At 37.0% G+C, this 24,337-nt stretch overlaps 1 protein-coding gene across 7 annotated transcripts in view; it reads right to left on the bottom strand.

Annotated features, from left to right (window-relative positions):
* The window catches only part of LOC103792497 (protein phosphatase 1 regulatory subunit 14B-like), a 71,062-nt gene that overhangs the window by 5,588 nt on the left and 41,137 nt on the right, over positions 1 to 24,337 (bottom strand). For 6 of the 7 annotated variants that reach the window (XR_008481263.2, XR_008481264.2, XR_008481256.2 and 3 more), the window contains one exon: positions 3,161 to 3,449. The gene's annotated coding sequence lies outside the window, so the exon portion shown is untranslated. Of the gene's footprint in view, positions 1 to 636; positions 2,274 to 3,160; positions 3,450 to 24,337 lie in introns of those variants that run through there. The other variant, XR_013526492.1, reaches the window with a different exon arrangement.

The raw sequence follows: 24,337 nt of genomic DNA, 5'->3' as shown, positions 1-24,337 counted from the left end.
TGGTAGTTCATTTTAAAAAAAGCTTCCTGCATAAGCTGTTGTGACTCTCCTAAGCTCATTCTCTTCAACAACGCCAGAAATACAGTAGCAGGTAAGTGATCAAGAAAATATATGCGACCCAGCCATTGTATAAGATTTCATTTTGCTAAAGGTCAAGATAAATTATCATGAAATCCTAGGATATACTGTTACATGGTTCCTGGGAACAAAAGGTTTTCTTTCAGAAGAGCTTCTCAGAAGCAAAGTGTGCTGTGTTTCAATCCTCAGCTAACTTTTAGTTAATGACTCTTGCCTTTTCTCCTACCAGCTCTGCTTATTAAAAGGAGAATGCAATCTGGAGTGTGTGCTGTCAGAATGAACAGCAGGGTCAGTCACTAATCCCAAATTGTATGCCCCAGGATGCCTGCTATAGAATAGGAAAATGCTTACATTTGATTAACCTTCCAGGTAGAGAAATGGAGGCAGCTAGGGGTCTGCAGCTACATGACATGGTATAATAGTCATTTAAAAATATGGCATTCCTGGGGAGATGCAAGAAAAGTCACAGCATGAGATGCTGACTTAGTATTGTGAATGAAGATTGTCTACACAATAGTGAGCAAGCCTTTGGGGAAGAACATCACCAACCTGGGCATTCATTTTCTTCAAAATATTTGTAACAATATGATAATCCCTTACAGCTATATGGTGCTTTATGGAGAGCATAATGCTTCAAGGGCATCACCCCATTTGATCTTCACCACTGTCCTTTGTGTCAAAGGGTTAGAATCTGGGAGTGCATTCCCCATTAAAAAAAGAAAATCATGATTAGCTGTCAATGCACTTTTTTCTTTCCAAGGCCTTTTCTCTAAACATTTCTTTAGGTATAAACAGTGAAGAGGGGAGAAACATCACTGGATGGGGAACAGAGGAGTTGGGGTAGTTAGAGAGTAGACAAAAACATACAATGTTTGGAAAGACATCTCATGAAACCATTTCTCTCAGGCAGGAATGCTCATGAGTCAAAGGTCACTTTTATTTCTGAGGCACCAGGAACAATAAGAATGAAAGACTTTACATGTTGTCTTTCTTACTAGACAATGTGTTCCAGGCTGGCAGAGGTGAAGTGAAATACCTAGTGCTTTTGTAGATACTCAAATAACGTTTGCTGTCCAAATGGATGAATGGAATAAAAAAGCAAGAAGATCACCATAAAATAATCAAAACACAGTGACTCCATTGCCAGGTTTGATCAAAAACATGTGAGAAGACTTGTGACATACGTATTTACAGTCGTATCTTTTAAAAACAATTGCTCTGACTTTCTAACCTGAGTTCTTATCATTAGTTTGATGCCGTATTTACCACAGACCTGCTGTGGATAACGTAAGTAATGCATATTTTGATAATTTTTTATTTCAGCCAGCTGTGCCCGGTTTATAGAATAGAATGTCTTCATTCTGACAAAAATCTGATGACAGAAATAGGAGCTTAAAATTTGCCTACAGTTTCCTCTCCTCCCTCATATTCCTGTTATCCAGCCCATATCCTAATTCCTATTCTACTTTAGAATGAAAGAGCATTTTGGGTGTTCTTCCACCACGGGGCCTATTCTACCAATAAGCCTCTGAATTCTCACTCACCAGTAGTCCCTTAAACTTGTGACAACAGATGAAGTCTACTCTTGTGCACCTTGTTTACTCAGATCAGGGCACACACTGTTATAAAGCCACCTTTGGATGGAGAAGAATTAAAAATCTGCCTTATCAGTACTAGATTCAATTTTCCAAGTCTAATTAAAAAAAAAAAAAAAAAGGGTGTCATTGCAAAGCAAACCTTCATGCAAAAACCCAGCAAGAATCGGCCTTTTATTTTTAAAGGAGTTTCAAATTCTTTTGTGTGACAATCATGGTTTAATAAAGATGCCAAAGTAGACATTGTTCTAGAGAGAAAGCAATCGTGATAAGAAGTAACAGCAGGTACTTTTGCTTGAGTTGAGGTTGTAATTTCAAATAGAAGTACAGCATAAATTGTTTGGAAAGGAAAACTTGCTAGAATGTTAACTTGTAAGTCACCAAAAGATACTTGTGGATGCTTGTCTTTAAACTCTAATTTTGTGTACAGCTATTTGTTATCCTGATAACGGTGTATTTTATGTTCTTCTCCATTAGCCGATGCTGTAGTTTTATGAAGAATATAGAGAAAGTGGAGGAGGATATCAGCCTCCTTAGGAGTGTTATAACATTTTGTTGTTGTTGATTTTTGTTGATTTTCAGAGGAATTTGGACAACCACCTTTGTTCAGGGGAAAAAGGAAGAGAAATGTTTTATTACTGGCCAACTCCAAAATGTAGTAGTTGGCTGTACTCCAACAATTTCTTAAGTTTGAAAGAGATGATAAAAAGCAGTCTTAGTTATCTAAGTAACTATAACTTATTTCTCAAAAGAAGGAAAAGAAAGGGGAAAAATAAGCACGTGGAAGAGTATTATTCCTTTCCTTTTTTACAAAAGAGCCTTGAAATATGTTTAAAAATATTTTATGAGGTCACACTAAAAAAAAGAGTAATTGGAAGAAAAATTCTGCTTGTCTAAGCGAAGAGCACATTTGTAGCAGTAGGGTAAATGTTTTATCGATTGAGAAGCTGGGAAACTCAAGTCATTACTCACCATGGGCTAAAGAATAATTGCTAATGCTCTGGCGGAAAGATTAAAAACAGTTTCTGGAAGTATTTCTTACAATGATCAATGGTGTATCATCCCAGGCCATTGGATCTTCAATAACATTTTTCCCTTTTGGGATACAATCAATTTTTATAATATGATTCATTTGCCAGTGGGCATGCTTTCTTCATACGATGAAAAGGCACTTATGCATCTTATATTGTTGAAAAGTAATCTTAGACAGCCAAAGATCAGGCTGTGGTATAGAAAACTCACCTGAATTTATCTCTATTTGAAATGGGTTTTGGAAGTAATCTAGGGTGGAGGTTGTTTGGAGGTGGGGGGATGGCAGTGGGCAGTTGCTAGCTTCTTTGTTATTGCTTTGTTAACCCTTTAAGAATACTTCTTGCACATTCTGATAGCAGTCATGATCATTGTAACACAAAGATAGTAACAGACGACGCTATATTAGATTTGAGCATATGCCACTATAAGCTTGACTCATTTACAACACTAATTACCATGGCAGAGCTCTCAGTTCAAGGGTTGCCTTACAGCTGTCTACTGGCTGCCCACATCTGACAAGGTCTTCAGTATCCTGCAACAGAGCTCAACTTCGGTCCACTGCTGCTAAATCTGTCAATGCGCCGCTGCTTTAATAAATAACAGCTTCAGTCATGAGAGGATGTGCTCATTCCAAAGTTTCTCCCAGGAGAAAAAACACTGAAAGCTTGGGCACAGCCACTTTTAGGCTCCAGCTTGCCATTGGACTTAAATGGTGTAGGAAAAGAATGGCCGCATGTCCAGGATCTGCCAAATGAAGAGGGAAGAAAGAAGAGGAAGAATAAGAAAAAATAACAATACAGCCAAACCCAGGAAGTGATATAATGTTCTTTTGATGTGGGACATGCACCCCAGCCTGGAATTTTGTTTGCATCTTAGAACAATAACTTTAATGAAATTAATGAAACTTTAATGAAATTAAAGTTAATGGTTAATTCACTTTCTCCCTATTCCAAATTCTCTTCAATCAACACTCTGGCTCTGTACCCATGGAACTGAACATCCAAATTAAAAGAAATAATTCTTGAAAATATGGCTTAGATTGCTTACAATTCAAATATCTCCTTGTCTGATGGTGATATTAGGCCCAGTGTAGGTTTCTGACCACAACCCCATGAAAGCGTCTCCATTTGAATGTTTACCGTGGTCTACACACAACCACTCACCACTTTTCAGTTTTCCATGCTTCTAGTCTGTTTATTTAGTGAACCAAGTCATTAGATTCCTATCACTTTTTTTAAAGTTTCAGAAGAAAAAGTATTTAATCTTAAAATATAAAACTTAGAATATATTAACATGTCTACAATGATTTAGAGATTTTAGTAAATAAAAAGCCCTTATGTTTCTTCATAATGTCATTGCAATTTTACTCTTCCCAAAAGGAAACTTTAAATCATTCTTCTCATTGTAAAAAAAAAAAAAAAGGTAAAGTTTTTGAGTACTTACTTAAGCTCAGCACCAAGTAAAAGCCAAATACTCATAAGATGCATCTTGTAAATATTCAGCTTTTTACTTGTTTTTATAACAACCCTACAAAAGTAGGCAAGTAGTATAATCTCCATTTTTTCTTTTTCTTTTTTACAAATTAGGAAATTAAGACCTGAAGAGCTTAAGTAACACTACTAAGTATGGCCACAAAGCTATGTCACGGCAGAGCTAAGGATAAAACCAGCTCTGTCTACTCTGAAGGCAGGGTTCTTAGCTATCTATCTCACTACGTTTCACATGCATCAGTTTTATTGGCTCCCAATTTGCTAAGAATATGAATGTAATCTTGTAGGTTGATTTATACTTCTGAACCTAGAATGCAGGACCTTCCCTAATTTGTTCCTCATGAACCACCCTACCAGTGTTGGCTTTGGTATATGGTACTTAAATCTTACATGCCTGACTATTTTGTCTACTTGCACCTTATATCTTTCTTCCTTTCCAACTTTACTTCTGATGCTCCAAATGTCACATCCCAAAGGGACCTTGCTAGAAGTTCTTTCTCTCTTCTCTGAAATTCCATTTCACTTTGTTTCATACTACTGTGTTTCCTTCTATTATAGTCATCTAAATGTGTCATATATTTTATTTCTATATTTGTATCAGTCTTGGTGCCTAATGCCATGCAAGCCTAACAATAAGGTCTAAATTAATGTTCCCTGAATAAATGAATGAAAGGTAGACATGACAATGTCAGTCCATCAGAAATAACAGATACTCTAAGATAACTCTATTAAGAATTTTTTTTTTGGTGGGGGATGGAGTCTTTCTGTGTCACCCAGGCTGGAGTGCAATGGCACGATTCCAGCTCACTGCAACCTCCACCTCCCAGGGTCAAGTGATTCTCCTTTCTCAGCCTCCCTATTAGCTGAGACTAGAGGCATGTACCACCACGCCTGGCTAATTTTTTGTCTTTTTAGTAGAGATGGGCTTTCGCCGTGTTAGCCAGGCTGGTCTCTATCTCCTGACCTCAGGTGATCTGCCCACCCTGGCCTCCCAAAGTGCTGGGATTACAGGCGTGAGCCACTTTGCCCAGCTGAGAATGCCATTTTAAAACATCTCTAGATGTGCAAGTCATTCCCATAACAAAATTTAAAATTTTTAACTTAGCCGAGAATTAGTTAGATCTTGGTCGTTGGATCATGTGTTAATTTGCCAAGGGTGCTATAACAATACCACAGACTGAATGGTTTAAACAGCAGAAATGTATTCTTTCACAGTTTTTGGAGGCTAAAAGTCTAAGATCAAGGTGTCGGTAGGGTTGATTTCTGTTTCCTTGGCTAGCAGATGTGTGTCTTCCCACTGTGTCCTCACATGGCCTTTCCTCTGTGCTTGGCATCCCTGGTGTCCTTTTTCTTATAAGGGACACTAATCAGATTGGATTAGGGCCCACCCTAATGGCCTCATTTTAATTTAATAAATTCCTCAAGGTCCTATTTCCAAATATAGTTACATTTTGAGGTACTGGAGTTTAGGGCTCCAACATATAAATTTTGGAAAAATACAATTTAGCCCATAATAGAGAGGTTTTGGGAAAAGACAGAAGGTGCTATATGAGGATGAAAACACTAACAAGTAAAATGATTAGTTTGCAAATTACCATTTAGAGTCCCTTGTCCTTTTTTTTTTTTGAGACGGAGTTTCGCTCTTGTTACCCAGGCTGGAGTGCAATGGCGCGATCTCGGCTCACCACAATCTCCGCCTCCTGGGTTCAGGCAATTCTCCTGCCTCAGCCTCCCGAGCAGCTGGGATTACAGGCACGCACCACCGTGCCCAGCTAATTTTTTGTAATTTTAGTAGAGACGGGGTTTCACCATGTTGACCAAGATGGTCTCGATCTGTTGACCTCGTGATCCACCCGCCTCGGCCTCCCAAAGTGCTGGGATTACAGGCTTGAGCCACCGCGCCCGGCCTCCCTTGTCCTTTAATGCAGCCTTAGTTTTATTTGAAGAGTGGGCCACCTTGTTTAATGGTGAATCTGTCAGCAAATCCTAAAATACCTGAATTATAAAATTTATAGTAAACATAGTAAAAACACAAGGCAATTTCAATTACAGAGCAATTCATCAAGTGGGAGCTAGGACAAGAAGAGTCTGAAAACAAAGATTGAGTTAGGATGAGAGATGGTGTGTATGCAAAATTTCTTCTCCAACACAAACGTAAGTGGGTCTCTGCAGAATGATGTAACAAAGGAAGGCTATTCCAAAAACTGTGTTTGTTCCAGCTCTTGGTAGATACTTTTGATGCTCCAGTGAAGTAGAAAAGAGCTCATAGATTTTCAAGGCTGCAACTCAAGCCAGAGGTATGCTGTTAACGGTTCCAGACAGGGGAAAATTATAATATATGGCCTCCAAATTTACACTCTTCCTGACCCAGGTAATGAAACATGAACCACACATTCAGCTTTTGATAATGTAGTGCTCAGTTGTGCAGTGAGGGACCGCAGATAAATCCTTATTTCTCTGTCTGCAATCCGAACTTGTCCTTGACTGGTAAGGCTTTCGCATTAACCCTTTTGGCAGAGGATTCCGAGGAGGTTGGCCCCTGGTGATGAAGTTTCACTACATCTACCACCCATCCTTCAGGTTTGCATTTTCTTGTAATTATTTCAGTTCTGCATGCTATTGCTGCTGTTACAACAATACCATGTTGAATAAATACAAATTGCAGTTGAAGAAAAGGAGATACTTTCTGTGCAACAATTAGCCATTAGAAAGCAAAAAAAAAAGTATGTTAGTCCATTTGGATTGCTATAAAGGAGTACCTGAAGCTGGGTAACTTCTAAAGAAAAGAGCTTTATTTGGCTCATGGTTCTGCAGGCTGTACAAGAAGCAAGGCATCGGCATCTGCTTCTAATCACGGTGGAAGGCAAAGGGAAGCCAGCATGTCACATGGCGAGAGAAAAAGCAAGAGAGAGAGGCGGAGGTGCCAGACTCCTTTTAAAAAAAAACAGCTCTCATGTGAACTCACAGAAGAACTCACTTTACCATGAGAGGGCATCAAGTGATTCATGGGGGATCAGCCCTCGTAACTCTAATGCCTTCTACTAGGTCCACTTCCAACATTGGAGGTCACATTTCAACATCAGATTTGGAGGGAACAAAGCATTCAAAACATATTAGCAGGCTGTCAGAACTTCCCATCTCAGAGATGCAACATCCTTGGGAAATTTTGTGATTTTAGAAACATCATGGAGTATACTTACAGAAACCTAGCTGGTATACCCTACCACATACCTAGCTATATGGTACAACCTCTTGTTTCTAGGCTATAAAACTGTAGAGCATGTTACTGTACCAAACACTGTCAGCAACTGTAACGCAATCCTAAGTGTTTGTGTATCTAAAAATAGAAAGGGGAAAATAAAAGTATATCTTATGAGACCACTGTCATATATGTGGTCTGTCATTGACCAAAATGGCTCTATGTAGAACATGACTGTATTCCTGTAGTGAGAGCTTCAAAGTGGAATATAAGGCTTGGCTCCAAGGAATGAGGAAGGGCTGTTTCTGTGTGCATGGGTGTGTATGTATATGCTTGCATGCAGGTATTGTTAAGTGGGATGAAAAAGGTCATGAGTTTGGGGAAGAAAACGGAATCAGTCTTTGAAGGAGAGAGCTAAAAGAATGGGCTCCTGGCTGGGCAGCTTATGGAAGAATAACAAAGAAGGCCTGACACTCACCTCTTCATGAAAAGGGCACTGGAACAGAGACAAAAAGAATGAAGACCAATGGCAGTCTAGAAAATGGAGGAGCGATTTAATCCCCTGGGAGAAGAAAGGTTGTAGCTTTGAGGTGAGTACACATCTCAGCTTCTGGAGAGGTGGCATACACAGGGGCTTGGAGTGTGCCCTCAGGAAAATGGCATGTGGGAGCCCACAACCCTTACCAGGGTGGCACAGAGGCAGCAAAGCTTCAGTTGGGCATCACCTCAGCAACCTGGGAGAGCAAAAGACCATGGAAGATGGTGGCAGATTCCAGGCTCACTCTCTACTGCTTACCAAAAAGGCTGCAGGAGGAGCCTGGGGATCCCTGAAAATGAGCAGAGGGTCGTTGTTACGTAGAATGGGCTTTGTCACTATCTGTGCACCCTGGCTATAGACTCAGAGGAAAAACATGTTAGAATCCACTCGACACAGAGTTGTTTAAGAGATCTACCTTTCTTTTAAGAAAGGTAAGTGAGATCACATAAAGTTTATTGAATATGGGAGTACAAACTTAGGGTTTCATTCAGTGACTAACCAGCTATGTGGGTTCTAGAACAGTTGTGTAATTTCTATGAGATTCAGGTTATTCATGTAAGAAGAGGAATAACAAATTTCCTCATAGAGGTAATGAAATGTAAGTGAAAGCATAATGTACATATTTATTGAACACCTATTATGTGTCTACACCTGAGTATGAACAGCAGATTCAGCAGTTTAATAAGTAAGGCAGAACCGTGGATCTCGTGGGCTATAGAAGCTTACATTGGAGTCAGGGCATATGCCACTTAGTAATCATCAACACTTATCTGCTTAGTTCCTTTCAAAATTAGGCTGGAGCTATCAGACTGGCTTCTAAAAACTAGATAGAGGTGAATGTGGTATGAAAAACTGGGGTCAGGCTATGGGATGTAGATGGATCAGGGACTGGGGTCTGGACATGAGATTTAGACATTCAGGTAGATATGGTGTGAGGGGACTTCGATCTGCCAATGGGATGTGGATGCTACAACACATAGCCTTTCTCTAGAAAACCTGAGGCATGCCAGCATGACCTGCCATGGGAGTGAGTGAGCTTGGAAGCACTTCCTTCTCCAGTTGAATCTTGAGGTTGCTGAGACATAAGTTGGCCTTGAGCTAGTGCATAAGCTAAACTACATTCAGATTCCTGACCCACACAAACAACAAGGCAGTAAATGTTTTGTTGTTTTATTTGTTTTGGGATCATTTGTTACATAACAGTAGATAATCAATACAAACTCACATGTTCATCTATAGGTGAATGGATAAACAAATTGTGGTGCATCCATACAATAGAATGCTCCTCAGCAATAAAAAAGAATGAATGACTGATACATGCTACAACATGGATGGGGCTCAAAATAATTATGCTGCATGTTGGAAACCAAAAAAAAAAAAAAAAAGTACCTACTGTGAGATTCCATGATATAAAATGTAGAAAATAAAAACTAAACTACAGTGGAAGAAAGGAGATAAGTGACTGCCTAGGAACAGGGGAGGGACCTAGAAATGTGGGGACAAAGGATTATAAAGGGACATGAGGAAACTTTGGGAGGTGATGGGCATGCTCACTGTCTTGATTGTAGTGATGGATTCACAGATATAAACATATCAAAACTTATCAAAGTGTATGCTCTAAATATATGCACTTTATTCGCTCAGTAAATGAATTGTAATTCAACAAGGCTTTTAAAAATCTCTTTGTCTGTCTATACAACTCTGAAATGACTCTTTATTTGAAGAAGTGATTTTCTTCCAGCACTTTGAAAATTCAATGGTGGGCTCTCCATCCTAGTCTTGCATTTATAAACTTGCACTATCCTAGTCTATGTCTTGAGTCTACCCACCTAGGGTTCTCTGTTAAAGGAATACCATCAATTACAACACCTACTTCTTTTCAAAATAATGAGCTATTAAAAGTTATTGTAATTCATTTACTCTTCTGGCACTGACCTTCCCTTTCAGATGACACCCCCCTGAGACAAAACCCTGGACTCCTAGGTTTGTGCATTCCCAACCCAGACATAAGCTACGGAAGCTTGTCAGAAGAGTGTTTATTCAAATTTATTGGCAGTATAAAGAGGGATTGAGGATATATTCCATACATTGTAGGTCTACAGGGAAAAGGAAAAACAAGACCAAGCAAAAAAAAAAACCCCTCTCAAAGCCTCAGCCTTCAAGGTTTTAATTGAGGCAGAGGGTTAGAGGGTTGAAGCCAGTTCTCATGTTTTCAGACGTCTTTACTGTAATCTGTTGGTATTCTGCTTCCTGATTTGAATTGCTACATTTATTGCTACTCTTCACTCACTCATCTCTTTAACTTCCCCACTGCTTTGGCAGCTATCTGAAGAGTCACCACTCTACCAAACTTGGGCCTGAAGTGCAAAATCTGGATAAAATTCTGATCTAACCTTAACACCTTTCAAATTATGTATTCAAGCCGTTGAAACCTTTTTATGGCTGAATAAGTGTCCAGAAGCCATAACTTAGAAGATGCTTGATACATTCTATAATGAATGAATTAATGGATCATTTAACTTCTGCAAAGCTGAATACTGTTCAACTGTTTTAATTATTTCCTGATTGGGTGAATTACATTTATTATTTATAGGGTTTGTTGACGAAATGGCTCCAAATAACATTTTAGTTAATGGACAAATAAATATATATTACAGGCATAGCCATTTACAAAGTCATAATTTAATTGTATACTTTTTATGATGAGAGTTATATGACAAAGTTGTCAACAAACTCTATTATATCTCACTCCTAACAAAAGACTTGTGAGGCGTTCCTTGAATATTTTAAGATGTCCGAGATTACTGAGTAACAATATGCCTATCTGATCCTGTGAAATTTCTTTCTCCAATGTGTCAAAAAGAACTGTAGCCAGAGTGTACACAACCTATCAATGGCTCTCCCCTGACATCTCATTCCCTTCTCATGCCTGCTTTATTTGTTTACTCTTCTCTCCATTCTCTTGACATCTAACACCACAGCAACTCTCTCAGCTTTGCAGAGCAGGTGATGTTTGTTTATAACAAAGCTGGGGCAGAGTTGAGGCAGGCAGAGGTGTAATGTACAAACCTCATGCTTTTTTTCTAGTATCATAGTCTCATTTGAAAACCCAGAGAATTAATTTAAAGTCAGAGCCATATGAAGCTAAGGGGTAAGGATACGATGAATCAAAGGGCAAATATCTACTAGAATAGTGTATGCGAATAAGAGGTGGGGCTCTGGAGTTCGGATCACAGATGATGAAAAGAGAATATGACATCAGTTCTGAGGAAGGAAAAACTAAAGGGCTGCTCCTCCATGCTGGTAAATTACAGAGCGAAGTAAATGAAGTCTGAATTACACTCCCATTACTAATGTCTCAATGTCCTCATCTATAAAATGGTGATAGTAATATTTAACCTACTTATGCCCCAAATCCAACGTGTGATAAATAATATAAAGTATGTAACTCTTTTAGAATATTTCCAAACAGACAATAAATGCTTAGAAAATGATGTATTATTTCTAAAATATATTCCAAAGTGTTCTAAGAGAAAATTTTATTTTATGGCTTGTTACTATGTATTATATAAAAATTGTTTTATGGCAAAATTAATTATCAAATATGAAGTGAAATCATTTTAAGTTGCTTTAACAAGTGTTGGAACTCTGAAAACCTTTAAAACACTAGTATTTATGGGAGAGATACTATGGAACACCCATTGGCAGTGGTCAATTACCTGAAAGAAGACCAAGAATTCACTTAGGATACTAACAAAGGAGAAAGGTTAGCTCCAATGAATTTGTTCACTAGTTTTAGCTTACATGCCTTTTGTATTTTAAAGTCAAATATTACTTTATTATGAGGCGTTATTACATAATAAATGTGAAATAAGTATCAGAAGCACCAAAATCTTAATGTTCAAGGCTTCTAAAGGTCCTAATTCAGCCCAACTCTTAGAGAAAAAGTATTTTATTATGGCTTGACTCTACCAACAAAGAATTAATAAATAAGAGAACCTAGCAGATAAGAGTACTCAGTATCACTCAGGAATTAGAGAACTCAAAGCATTAATGGATTTTTCTAATGACAAAGGGTCTGTTTACTAGGAAAATGAAACGATTTAAAATGCGTATACACCCTAAAACTAGAAGGAGGAGGGACCACCCTGGTCAGCCTGGCAAGCAGAGTTGCCACCCTAGTGGGCCCAGAGGACAAAACATTGAACCAAAGATTATTCCCAAGCATTACAAATCTTTGCTCTGCTAGATTTCATACTTGCTTGAGATCTGTGACTCTTTTTCCTGTTGAATTTCTTCTGGAATGGGAATATCTGTTCTATTTGTGTCTCACCATTGTATTTTGGAAGCAGATAATGAAATGTGTTGTCTTAGTTTCCTTAAGTTCACAACTAGAGAGAAATTTTGCCTCAGGAAGTCATACTTTGAGTCTCACCTATACCTGATTTAGATAATATTTAAATAAGATTTTGGTCTTAAAGTTAATACTGGTGTGGCTTAAGACTTTGCGGGGCTACTGGGATGGGGTGAATGTATTTTGCATGTGAGAAGTACACAAATTTTAGGGGACCAGAGGAGAGAGTGTTATGTGTTAAATTGTGTTCCCCCCATTAAAATCTTAATGCCAAGTACCTTAAAATGTGAATGTATTTGGAGATAAGGTCTTTAATAAATAATTAAGATTAAATAAGGTCATTGGACTGGAACTTATCCAATATCGCTGATGACTATAAAAGAGTAGTTTAGGATGTAGAAATACACAAAGGAAAGAACGCGTGAAGATAGAAAAGGACAATGACCATCTGTAAGTCAAGGAGAGCGGCCTCAGAAGAAACAACCCTGCCAATACCTTGGTCTTGGACTTTTAGCATCCAAAACTGAGAAAATTAATTCCTGCTGTTTAAGCCACCCAGTCTCTGGTACTTTGCTATGGCAGTCCTAGAAAATTAATACAAATCCAAAATACATGAAGTAAACCTGACAGAATAAAAAAGAGAAACAGGCAAATCCATAATTACAGTCACAGATGTCAACACTTCTTTTTAAATAATGCGTAGAACTAATTAATAGAAAAACAATAAGGATATAGAAAAACTGAACAATATTATTAGCCAACTAGATGCAATTGACATTTATATTATAATTTGTAATTATGATTGTTTTGTAACTGAATTGACATTTATATGATACCACCAAACAAAAGCAAAACACATATTATTTTTAAGTGCATATATTCACCAAGATAGAACATATCTTGGGTTCCAAATGAAATATTAATAATTTCAAAGAATTAAATATTATAAAATATATGTTTTCTAATAACAATAGAATTAAACTAGAAATCAGTAACAGAAAGAAAACAGGAAAGTCTCCAAACTAGCAGTTTAACAATATGCTTCTAAACAATCTATGGGTCAAAGAAATAGCAAGAGAAATTAAAAAATATGTTGAACTGAACGAAAATAAATTTACAATGTGTCAAAATTTGTAGAATGCAGCTAAATCAGTGCTTAGAAGGTTTTTCAAACTTTAAATGCTATATTAGAAAAGAGTCGTTTTCAAATCAACAATCTAAGCTTCTACCTTAAAATCAACAAATTTTAAAACAATAAAATCATAAAAATTAATGAAAATAAAATCTTGTCTTTTAAAAATGATGAACTTTTGTTGTTATTTAATCAGAATTGAATTTATTTTGCCAATGGATGAATGCAATTGTATGTATAAAAAAGAGTAGATACTCCATGTTAAAAATTATTATTATTCTTATTTCTGGGCTATATGTGCAGAATGCATGTTTGTTACATAGGTATATATGTGCCATGGTGGTTTGCTGCCTCCATCACCCTGTCATCTATGTTAGATATTTCTCCTAATGCTATTTCTCTCCTGTCTCCCTAACCCATCCTTTTCCTCCCCTAGCCCCCACCCTCCAACAACCCCTGGTATGTGACATTCCCCTCCCTGTGTCACTGTGTTCTCATTGATCAACACCCACTTATGAGTGAGAACATGTGGTATTTGTTTGTTCTGTTCTTGTGTCAGTTTGCTGAGAATAATAGAGTTTCCAGTTTGCTGAGAATGAAGTTTCCAGCTCTATCCATGTCCCTGCAAAATACATGAATTCATCCTTTTTTATGGCTGTATATGTGCCACATTTTCTTTATCCAGTCTATCATTGATGGGCATTTAGGTTGGTTCCAAGTCTTTGCTATTGTAAACAGTGCCACAATAAACATATGTGGGCATGTGTCTTCATAATAGAAGATATGATCCTTTGGGTATATATCCAGTAATGGGATTGCTGGGTCAAATGGTGTTTCTACTTCTAGATCCTTGAGGAATCACCACACTGTCTTCCACATGGTTGAACTAATTTACACTCACACCAACAGTTTAAAAGTATTCCTGTTTCTCCACATCCTCCCTAGCATGTCTCCTGATTTTTTAATGATTGAACTTCTAACTGGCGTGAGATGGTATCTCAATGTGGTTTTGATTTTCATTTCTCTAATGACCAGTGATGATGAGATTTTTTTCATGTTTGTTGGCTGCATAAATGTCTTCTTTTGAGAAGTGTTTCTTTATATCCTTTGCCCACTTTTTGATGGGATGTGTTTTTTATTTATCATTTATTTATTCTGTTTATTTATTTTAATGTGCATAAAGTGTTTTTATTCTGGGAGCCTAGAATTTTGGAATGTGAAAAGAAAAAAAATTATTTTTTTAATTTCTCGCCATGTTTTTTTTCTTCCCTGAGGCAGTGAACATAGATGGCTGAGCTAATTGAATTGAATGGGAAGGATCAAAGGATAGGCTAAATAACAGCAGTGATATTAGTTTACTGATGAGTAAATTCACCCAAGGTGCCATAGAGAGTAAGTGACAAAAGGGCATTGAAAACTGGGTCATATGAACTTTTGTTGAAGTGAAAAAAGCAGGAGGGAGACATTATAATTTCATGCGCTCCAGGCACTTTTAACTTTGTTGACTCTTTCTTCCACAATAATAGTAACGTTAAGTATTGTTTTTGATATAATTTTAAATTCAGCATTTTTTAAATTTTAAGCAAAATTTAATAGATTTTCAATTGCTCTAAAATTTTTGTTTTCTTTACATTTTCATTTGAAGAAAATTGAAGTTTTTTAAACCATAAAATTCATATTTTCTCCTGACTTTACAAGACACTTATCTGTATAATATAATGTAGATACACATCATTATACATTTGATGCAACTCATAAAATGTATGACACCAAGAGTGAACGCTAATGTAAACTATGATGATGTTTCCATTATCATTATCTGGAGGATAATGATGTGTTAATGTAGATTCATCATTTGTAACAAATGCATCACTCTGGTGGGGGATATTTTTAGTGAGGGTGGCTGTGCATGTTTGGGGGTAGAAGGTATATAGGAACTCTGTATCTTCCTCTCAGTTTTGCCGTGAGCTGCTTTAAGAAATAAAGTCTCTTAAAAAAACATTTTTGGGCCTCCTACATGTATTAGAGGCCCTCAACAATGTGCCTGCTATGTCTAATGGATAAGCTGTACTATACCTGCAAAGTAGTCACTAATCTAAAAATTAGAGGGTTTTTTGTTTGTTTGTTTGTTTGTTTGTTTTGAGATGGAGTTTCGCTCTTGTTATCCAGGCTGGAGTGCAATGGCACGATCTCGGCTCACCGCAACCTCCGCCTCCTGGGTTCAGGCAATTCTCCTGCTGCAGCCTCCTGAGTAGCTGGGATTACAGGCACATGCCACCATGCACAGCTAATTTTTTTTGTATTTTTAGTAGAGACGGGGTTTCACCATGTTGACCAGGATGGTCTCGATCTCTTGACCTCGTGATCCACCCATGCCTCGGACTCCAAAAGTGCTGGGATTACAGGCTTGAGCCACTAGGCCCAGCCAAATTAGAGAACTTTTTTTAAAGTCTTAAAGGAAAGACATGATAGCAGCATTACAAAAGTGATGCTTCTGACTCCAAGCTGTCTAAAACAGACTTCAGGGAAAGAGTTGACATGCAGTTGTCACATTGCTAGGCAAATGCATTTGAATTTATGGGTCTTCAGATTTTCTTTTTAATAAAATAACCCAGACTCTTTTATCCACACCTGAATACTATATAATGTCATAATGATGGCAAAGGGAAAACAAGTAATGAAGGGATCAGATCCCAGGTTTTTGGAAAACCATCAATCAATTATATCGCTTTCTTTCTCGGTAGTTGCAGCTACCACACCAACTGAGCTGCAGTGATCAGCAATGGCTGGGTAGACAGATCATTACTCGCAACCACTACAAGGCAGAGTGAAGTGGGCTTTTTCCATCGTAGGCTCCCTGTTCTTTATCAAGAAGCCCTGTATTTCCCTCCTCTAATTGGAAAGTGTCACCAGGAATCATCCTTTGGGCAACCTCTCAAATACCATTGAGTTTATTTAATCTGCATCTCTCCTTAGTCATTTCCTCTATTGCCCATGTTAGTGCGTTATTCATGTGTTTACTCTTCCTCAAGTACTCTTTTTCCTTTTTCATTTATCAGCCGCCTGGTGAATTTTTAAGACCTAGCTTCCAAAGCCACCTATTCCATGGCTGATCTCTACATCCTTGCTCTTATTATTAATATCTCTTTTCCTTCCATGGAAATTCTAGTTATCTCTATTTTTACCGTAAAACATGTGCTGTAGTTCACTGTGCTGTGCTCTTTCCCAACTTCAAGAAGAGAGCACGTCTTTTGTTGTTCTGTCTTCCATTCTGCATGAGCAGTATTCAAAAGCAATTGTTGGATTTGGGGATTGAGTTGAAGTTCTTCCTTTAGATTCATCATTACTGTAATCCTTTCCATTTACTCTCCCAGCTACCTTGATTTACAAGATGTGAAATATGCAAGCATTAGGCATTTGAGCTAATGCATGTTGCCAAGCACTTCAGACAATCTTCAATTTCTCTGAAATGTGCTTCAAAGAACCTGTTAAGGATCAGGAAGCAGCTACTGAGTTAAGTCTCTGTATTAGATCAAGTAGTGACACCTATAAGCCAGATCCCAAATTACTTTTGATCACAAAGTCTTTAGTAGCTGCCAGTGTGCTCAGTGGGAGTGTTTGTATCGATCCTGCTTTCCTGCATTTCATCACTCCAACTTTGTCAGGATTTTTTGCAATAACATATAATTGTAATAGCTAATATTTCCCAAGTGTTTATTCTATTTTAGGGCACTATTTGCTTCTTTTATATGTTTTGTCACTTGCATTTCAAAAATCCCACAGGGAAGTAGGGTTTTTCTAGCCAATCGGCAGGATAAAGGAAAAAGTAGAGATGAAGGTGGTGATAAGGAGTTGTCTCCTCTCAAAATTGTTAACATGGCCTAACCTTGCATTACATCATGTCTCACAAATACTTTGTACAGGGTAGGTTCCCATGAAATGTTGGGGGGACTGCTTAATATTTATATAAACTCTTGATTTCCTTGAAAACACAAGGCCAGGGAGAAGTAGTACTTTTAATTCTGCAATAAGAGGTTTGAAGTGTGGAGGAAAGAAAAACGAAATCAAAGAATGCATTCAGAAGTTCATGACTAAAACACCAGCTTTATACCATAGCACACTTGGAGGAGGCCCTACATACCCAAGTGTTTCTGCTGGGAATATTTCCCACCCTTTCTTTCTAATGAGATAGAAGAAGAAAAAGGAGAAACAACACAAACTTCACACATAAATACTTGAAGTCATTGAGATAAAGGAAGAGAAGATAATAAAACATAAGTTTTTAATGATACCCTTCTTCCAGAATATCTGAATCTAGGAGTGAATGGGTGGATAATGTGGATGACTCGGCCATATCATATCAAAATAATCATATCAAGAGAATGCAAGCAAGATAGAAAATGTCCTTTCTGTTTTCAATATTTGAGAGCTGCAGAGTCTCAGTGGATTTATAAACCTTCCATCCAATGCCCACTGTGGTGTAGGAATAACTGAATATTAGAATTACCATATGGTAGAAAGCTTCTATGGCTCTAGGTTTCACTCTCAAAGACTGTGTGGAGCTGCCCTAGCACACCAGCCTAGGAAAGATCTCTTAAAACTAAGATTTTATATAATAAAAAATAAACATCAATGTAAAACAGTGGGCCTTAATAAGCATATTCCTTTCCTTTTAGATGCACTAAGATAGGGAAGCTTGAAGCAGACTTGGGGGTTGTGCCTGGAGGTGCAGAAAGATGTATGCACAACTCTCTCTCTCAGATAAGCACAATGAAGAGACACTGAAGCAGCCTAAGCCTCTGATAACCTCTCCCACCCTGAATTCCTAAAACCTCTTAAACTTTAAGAGAGTGTGCCTCTAACCTAATTTGGTCAGAAGTCCCTCCCAGATTTGAAATAAACCTGTTGACTGTCAAGCCACCCTTTGTGTTTCTCTCCTCTTTCTTTCATTCTTACAGTACCACTTATAATACTAATAACCAATCTAACAACAGTGTTGTGGAGATTCAGTAGGAGAATATATGAAACTTGATTTGAGCCTGTGGAAGGGCTATATAATATTTACTTATTATGATTCTTTTTGAATCTGAAATTATAAAAACTAGGACAATGGTAATAAAATAGCTCAAAAAAGGAATAAGCTTAGCATTCACTTGGGGGTTAGATATAAAACCATCTTTATAAAATGTGCTTTTATTCTGTGTGGACATTGATTTATCATAAATTATTTATTATATCTTTGAGGATTGTTTAATCAAATAAAGGCAATCAGAAAATGTGTAAGTCTCAGTACCTTCAGATACGTTCACAGAATTTTTTTGCCTAGGCCAAAACTCCTGGCACAGGACTGGGAGTACTGGACCAGCAAGATTTTGTCTTTCCTTCCTCTTCTTTCCTCCATCTTTCCCCCACTGAGGTTTTCTCACCATATTCTATTATTTTTCTGGGCCTCAATAAGGTTTCTCCTTCCTTACACTTAATATACAAGTGTAGAGAAGAGTTTCATGCGTCTTTGCAAATATTAGGAAAAAATCATAGATTCTATCAAATTTACTTAAAATTAATTTTTTTAAACATGATCAATTTAAAACGGCCAACTGAGATGGACAGGACAAATTTTCTCAATATTATTTAAGAAAGTCTCCATTAATGTACTTGGGCAAGAACATTCGTAAACAGGACACAAAGACTCTAGAATAATAAAAATCATTCAAAGCAACATGAAGAAAACCTAATTTTTCTAAATTTTTGATTATTTATTATGGCACCTGATTCCTCCCTCCCATTGGCTAAGGAAGTCCCATAGTGTGTAAAACAACGACGTTTAGAGAGAGGGTGCTTTCTGGTAAACTTGAAAAATCACAAAACATGGTAAACCATCATCACTCTGTTCTTTTGGAGGACTTAATGGAAATGTAATGAAAAATAAGAAATTGATTTCCACTGAAAATAGGATTTTTGCCAGGAAAATTGCCAGACAATTCCATGATCCACCTTTTTGCTTATATTCCTGTTCTCCCTACTGGGAAGCATTTAGATCATTTGGCTATGCTCATTATTTCAAGTTCATCTTATGCTGACAGAAATAAAAATGATGCTCACATATTTGACATTCTGAAAACTGCCTTCAAAATGTCATTACTGTGATGAACATTTCAGAATAACTTTTCCTGTCTTCTTTCACATATAGCTCATATGCAGTACTTTTTGTCTATACATCCTTTTAAATAATACATCAAACTAAGCCCAGAAATACTCTAACTGGGAATCATTTTGATTCTTTGTATGGATATGACACCATGTATGTGAACCCAGTGCATCAGGGAGGGTCTCCATTTTTCAGCATTCTGAAATTCCAAAAATAAGCCCAGCTTTCTATTTTTGCCAAATTGAAGCTTATGGGAACACTTTAGAGAATGATTTTGCTTGTTAAATGTTCTGGGGAAACAAAGTTTTTGACTGATTAAAAGGGAAAATGTAACCTAAAGTAAGTAAATAGCAGCAGTGATGAAGACTATGGGAAGTTTAGCAAATAAAACCAGACATGGAATGTAAGTGCACGTATTCATACTTCAGACTTATTGGTGCAAACCTAGAATCCCTAGCCCCAAGGGTCAAATACATTCATTGATCCCCTGAGTTCTTTGTTCCACTGGTCTCCATAAAGCAAGAATAGGACTGGTTTCATTTTCTCCCTTGGCTGATTGGTTTGGCGAAGTTGTTAATTGGTCCCTTCTCCAAGAAGTTGACCCAATGTCCTATATATGTGTCTGTCATAATAAGAAGTTGGAGGAAATACCATTCTGGACATATTGGTAACAACTCAGGCTCTTTAGAGGCCAGTAAATATTAATCAGGATACATCTGTGTCCACATTTATAATGTGACATGATGAAGTCTCCAAAAACAATTGCAATTAAAACGTAAATAGACAAGTGGGACCTAATTAAACTAAAGAGCTTCTGTACAGCAAAATAAAGTATCAACAGAGTAAACAGACAGCATACTGAATGGAAGAAAATATTTGCAAGCTATGCATCTGATTAATGTCTAATATTCAGAATCTATAAGGAACTTAAGCAAATAAACAAACAAAAACAAACTCATTATAAATGGGCAAACGACATGAACAGACACTTCTCTAAAGAAGACCTGCAAGCAGCCAACAAGTATATGAAAAAATACTCAATATCACTAATCATCAGGAAAGTGAAAATTAAAACCACAATGTGATATTGTCTCACACCAGTCAGAATGGCTATTGTTAAAAAGTGAGAAAATAACAGATGTTGGTGAGGTTGTAGAGAAAATACTTATACACTACTGGTAAGAATGTAAATTAGTTAAGCTACTAGGAAAAGCAGTTTGGAGATTTCTCAAAGAACTTAGAACTCCCATTTGACCTAACAATCTTATTACTAGGTATATATCCAAAGGAATATAAATCATTCTACCAAAAAGACAGATGCACTTGTATGTTTATTGAGATACTATTTACAATAGCAAAGATATGGAATCAATCTACATGCCTAGTGGAATGGATATAAAAATGTGGTACATATACACCATGGAATAGTACACAACCATAAAAAGAATGAAATCCCATTTTTTTGAAGCAATATGGATGCAGCTGGAGGCCATTATCCTAAGTGAATTAACACAGGAACAGAAAACCAAATACTGTAGTTCTCATTTATTAGTGAAAGCTGAACATTGAGTACACATGGACACAAAGAGGGAAACAACAGATAGTGGGGCCTACTTGAGGGTGGAGAATAGGAAAAGGGTGAGAGTGGAAAAATTACCTATCAGGTACCACGCTGGGTGATAAAATTATTTGTACACCAAACCTCAGTGACATACAACTTATCTATATAACAATTCTGCACAAATATTTTCTGAACCTAAAATAAAAGTTGAAAAAGAAAAGAAACCACTAAAATTAGGTACAATAATGAATATGTATTAAGAAAGAAAAAAATCATGATAAACTACAAAAAATAGTTGGGACACAAAGTGTTTGTATTTACATGGCAAGATAGAAACATAGACACAATCTTTAGTGGTAAGTTCCAAGTGGAAATTCTTAAACTCTTTCCCTAATTTAGTCTTGAATGGGGTATGAAACCTGAGGTGCAGGGCACAGGGCAGTCATTCTTTACGTGAATATTCTGAACATATTGGCTACAAATCAGGCTGTTTACACGCCAGTAAAAATATTAATCAGGACTTAGGTATGTCCACACTTATAATATATCATTTGAAAATCTACAGCTCAGTTTTACTTTTCTATTCATTCTTAACAATGACCATTCCAAAGGGCTATACAAATTTTTCAGGAAAAACAAACTACAAAGCTAATCCATTAAAGCATCACTCTCAATTTCCCTATGTTGTATTATTTAGGCTGGTTAGAATCAAGATGCCTAAGATGTCAAGATGCCTATAAAATTGACTTAATATCTTTGCCTTGAAGTTGTGGCAAAGACTTGGACCACATGACTTCTAGCTCCCACTGCTTAAGCCCTCACAGCTTTTTCCATGGTCAGATTCAAGATGGAGGGAGGAGTTGACTTAATGGGGAGAATTTCTTCAAGGCTGTAGAAGTTAGGAAGTTAGGTAGCATAGAACTTTTGGGTTTAAGGATACACCACTTATAAGATCTCTTCAAGGAAAAAGGTTGACAATATGAATGAAATGGTCAGGGGAACCCTCTACCTAACCTTCCAGTTGTGTTTCTTACCTGTACATTGGTTTAAAAATTGCAAATAGTTTGATGTGGTGTTTTTTGTTTGTTTTGTTTTGCTATGGGCAAAATATAAGAATGCTGGCCACTATAAATCCAGGGGTAGGACTCCCAGAGCCACAAGACAGCTATACCATTACTCTGTTATGTTAAAAAACTAGGGCAAAAGAAGCCAAGGAAAGAAGTTTTCTCATCTCTGTACTGAGGAGAAGGTGAGGTATTCTCCCAAGTCCAAAAGAGAGTAGTAGTTCTGAGTAGAGAGTATCCCCACAAACGTCATCTCTCAACCGTTAGTCATATGTCCTACAAACTTGTTGATAAAGTACATTCCTTGGCTAGTATTTCTTTCATTTGTAATCCATAGGATAGTTAGTATCTTCCCATATTAGAGACTGAGGATACCACTTACTTGTGTCCCAGGATTAATAATAGTCCAGATGGTGTCAGGTGGGGAAAAATAGGGATAGAGGTAAATCAGCTTACCACAGTCTGGATTTCTTCACTAGAAAAGTGATGAATTTTTTACATTGTTCTAATTATTAATTTATATTAATAGAGTTTATTTTTCAGGCAGTTTTAGGTTCACAGAACAATTCAGCCAAATACAGTAAGTTTCTACACCCTCTTCATCCACCCAGTTTCCTCTATTATTGATGTATTTCATTAGTGTAGTATATTTGTTACAATGAATGAACCAATGTGGATATATTATTATTAACTGATATACTTTGAATATTTGTCCCTGACCAAGTCTCATGTTGAATTATAATCCCCGATATTAGAAGTAGGACTTGGTGGGAGGTGTTTGGATCATGGGGGTCAATTCCTCATGGTTTGGTACTGTCTTTGTGATAGTGCATTCTCAAAAGATATGGCAATTTAAAAGTGTCTATGTATGGGGGATGTGCCGCACACACTTTCTCTCTTGCTCCAGCTTCACCTTCCTTTATGAGTAAAAGCTGCTTGAGGCTTTCCCAAAAGCAGATGCTTCTCTGCTTTCTGTAGAGCCTGCAGAATCATGAGCCAATTAAATCTTTCTTTTAAATTAATTACTTGGTCTCAGGTATTTCTTTATAGTGATGCAAAAACAGCCTAATACTTCAATTAAAGCCCATAGTCAACCACTGATCTTTTCATTGTCTCCATTTACACTTTCCAGAATGTCATAAAGTTTTAATCATACAGTATGTAGCCTTTTCTGTTTGGCTGTTATTCAGGTAACAATATGCACTCAGGTTTCCTGCATGTTTTTTCATGGTTTGATAGCTCATTTCTTTTGAGGACTGAATAATATTCCATTGTCTGGCTGTATCACAGTTTTTTTATGTATTCACCCACTGAAGAATATCTTGGTTGCATTCATGTTTTGGCAATTATAAATCAAGCTGCTATAAATATTTGTATGCAGGTCTATTTGTGGACATAAGTTCTCAATTAATTTGAGTAAATACCAAGAAGCATGATTGCTGTATTTTATAGTAAGCATGGTTACCTGTGTAAGAAACTACTGGGATTTCTTCCAAAGCTACTATATCCTTTTGCATTCCCATCAGCAATAAATAAAAGCTCCTGTGCTCATCATCTTCAGTAGCATTTGAGATTGTCAGAGTTTTGGATTTTAGCCATTCTAATACATGTGTAGTAGTATCTCATTGTCATTTTAATTTGAAATTCCCTAATGACATGATGTTGAACATTTTTTTCCTTATGCTTATTTGCAATTTGATATTCTTTTTAGGGAGGTATCTATTCGTTTCATTTCTTCATTTTTAGTTGGATTTTGTAAATTGTTGACTTTTAAGAGATTTTTATGTATTTTGGGTATAATTCCTTTATAAGATATGTATTTTATGAATATTTTCTCTAGTGTAGCTTCTTTTTAAAATTCTCTTTGCAGTAGTATCTTTTGGAGAGCAGAAGTTTTTAATTTTGATGAAGTTCAACTTACCAATTTTTTTCTCCTATGAATTGTACTTTTAGTGTCATATCTAAAATTTCAGAGGGGCTTTAAGATGGCTGGCTAGAAGCATTTCATGGCCCATCTCTTCCACTTAGAACCAACATAATGCATAGAAAGTCACACTTCAAATACGTTATCCAAGAGAGAATGTTAGAAATCAACAGAGAAGTGACAGGAAACACCAAAAACAGGGAAGGCAAAGGAAGAGAGGCA

Source organism: Callithrix jacchus, chromosome 1 (genome assembly GCF_049354715.1).
Source record: "Callithrix jacchus isolate 240 chromosome 1, calJac240_pri, whole genome shotgun sequence".
NCBI classification, from domain to species: Eukaryota; Metazoa; Chordata; class Mammalia; order Primates; family Cebidae; genus Callithrix; species Callithrix jacchus.
Note: the sequence above shows the minus strand (reverse complement) of the source record. Positions and strands in the feature narration are given on the sequence as shown.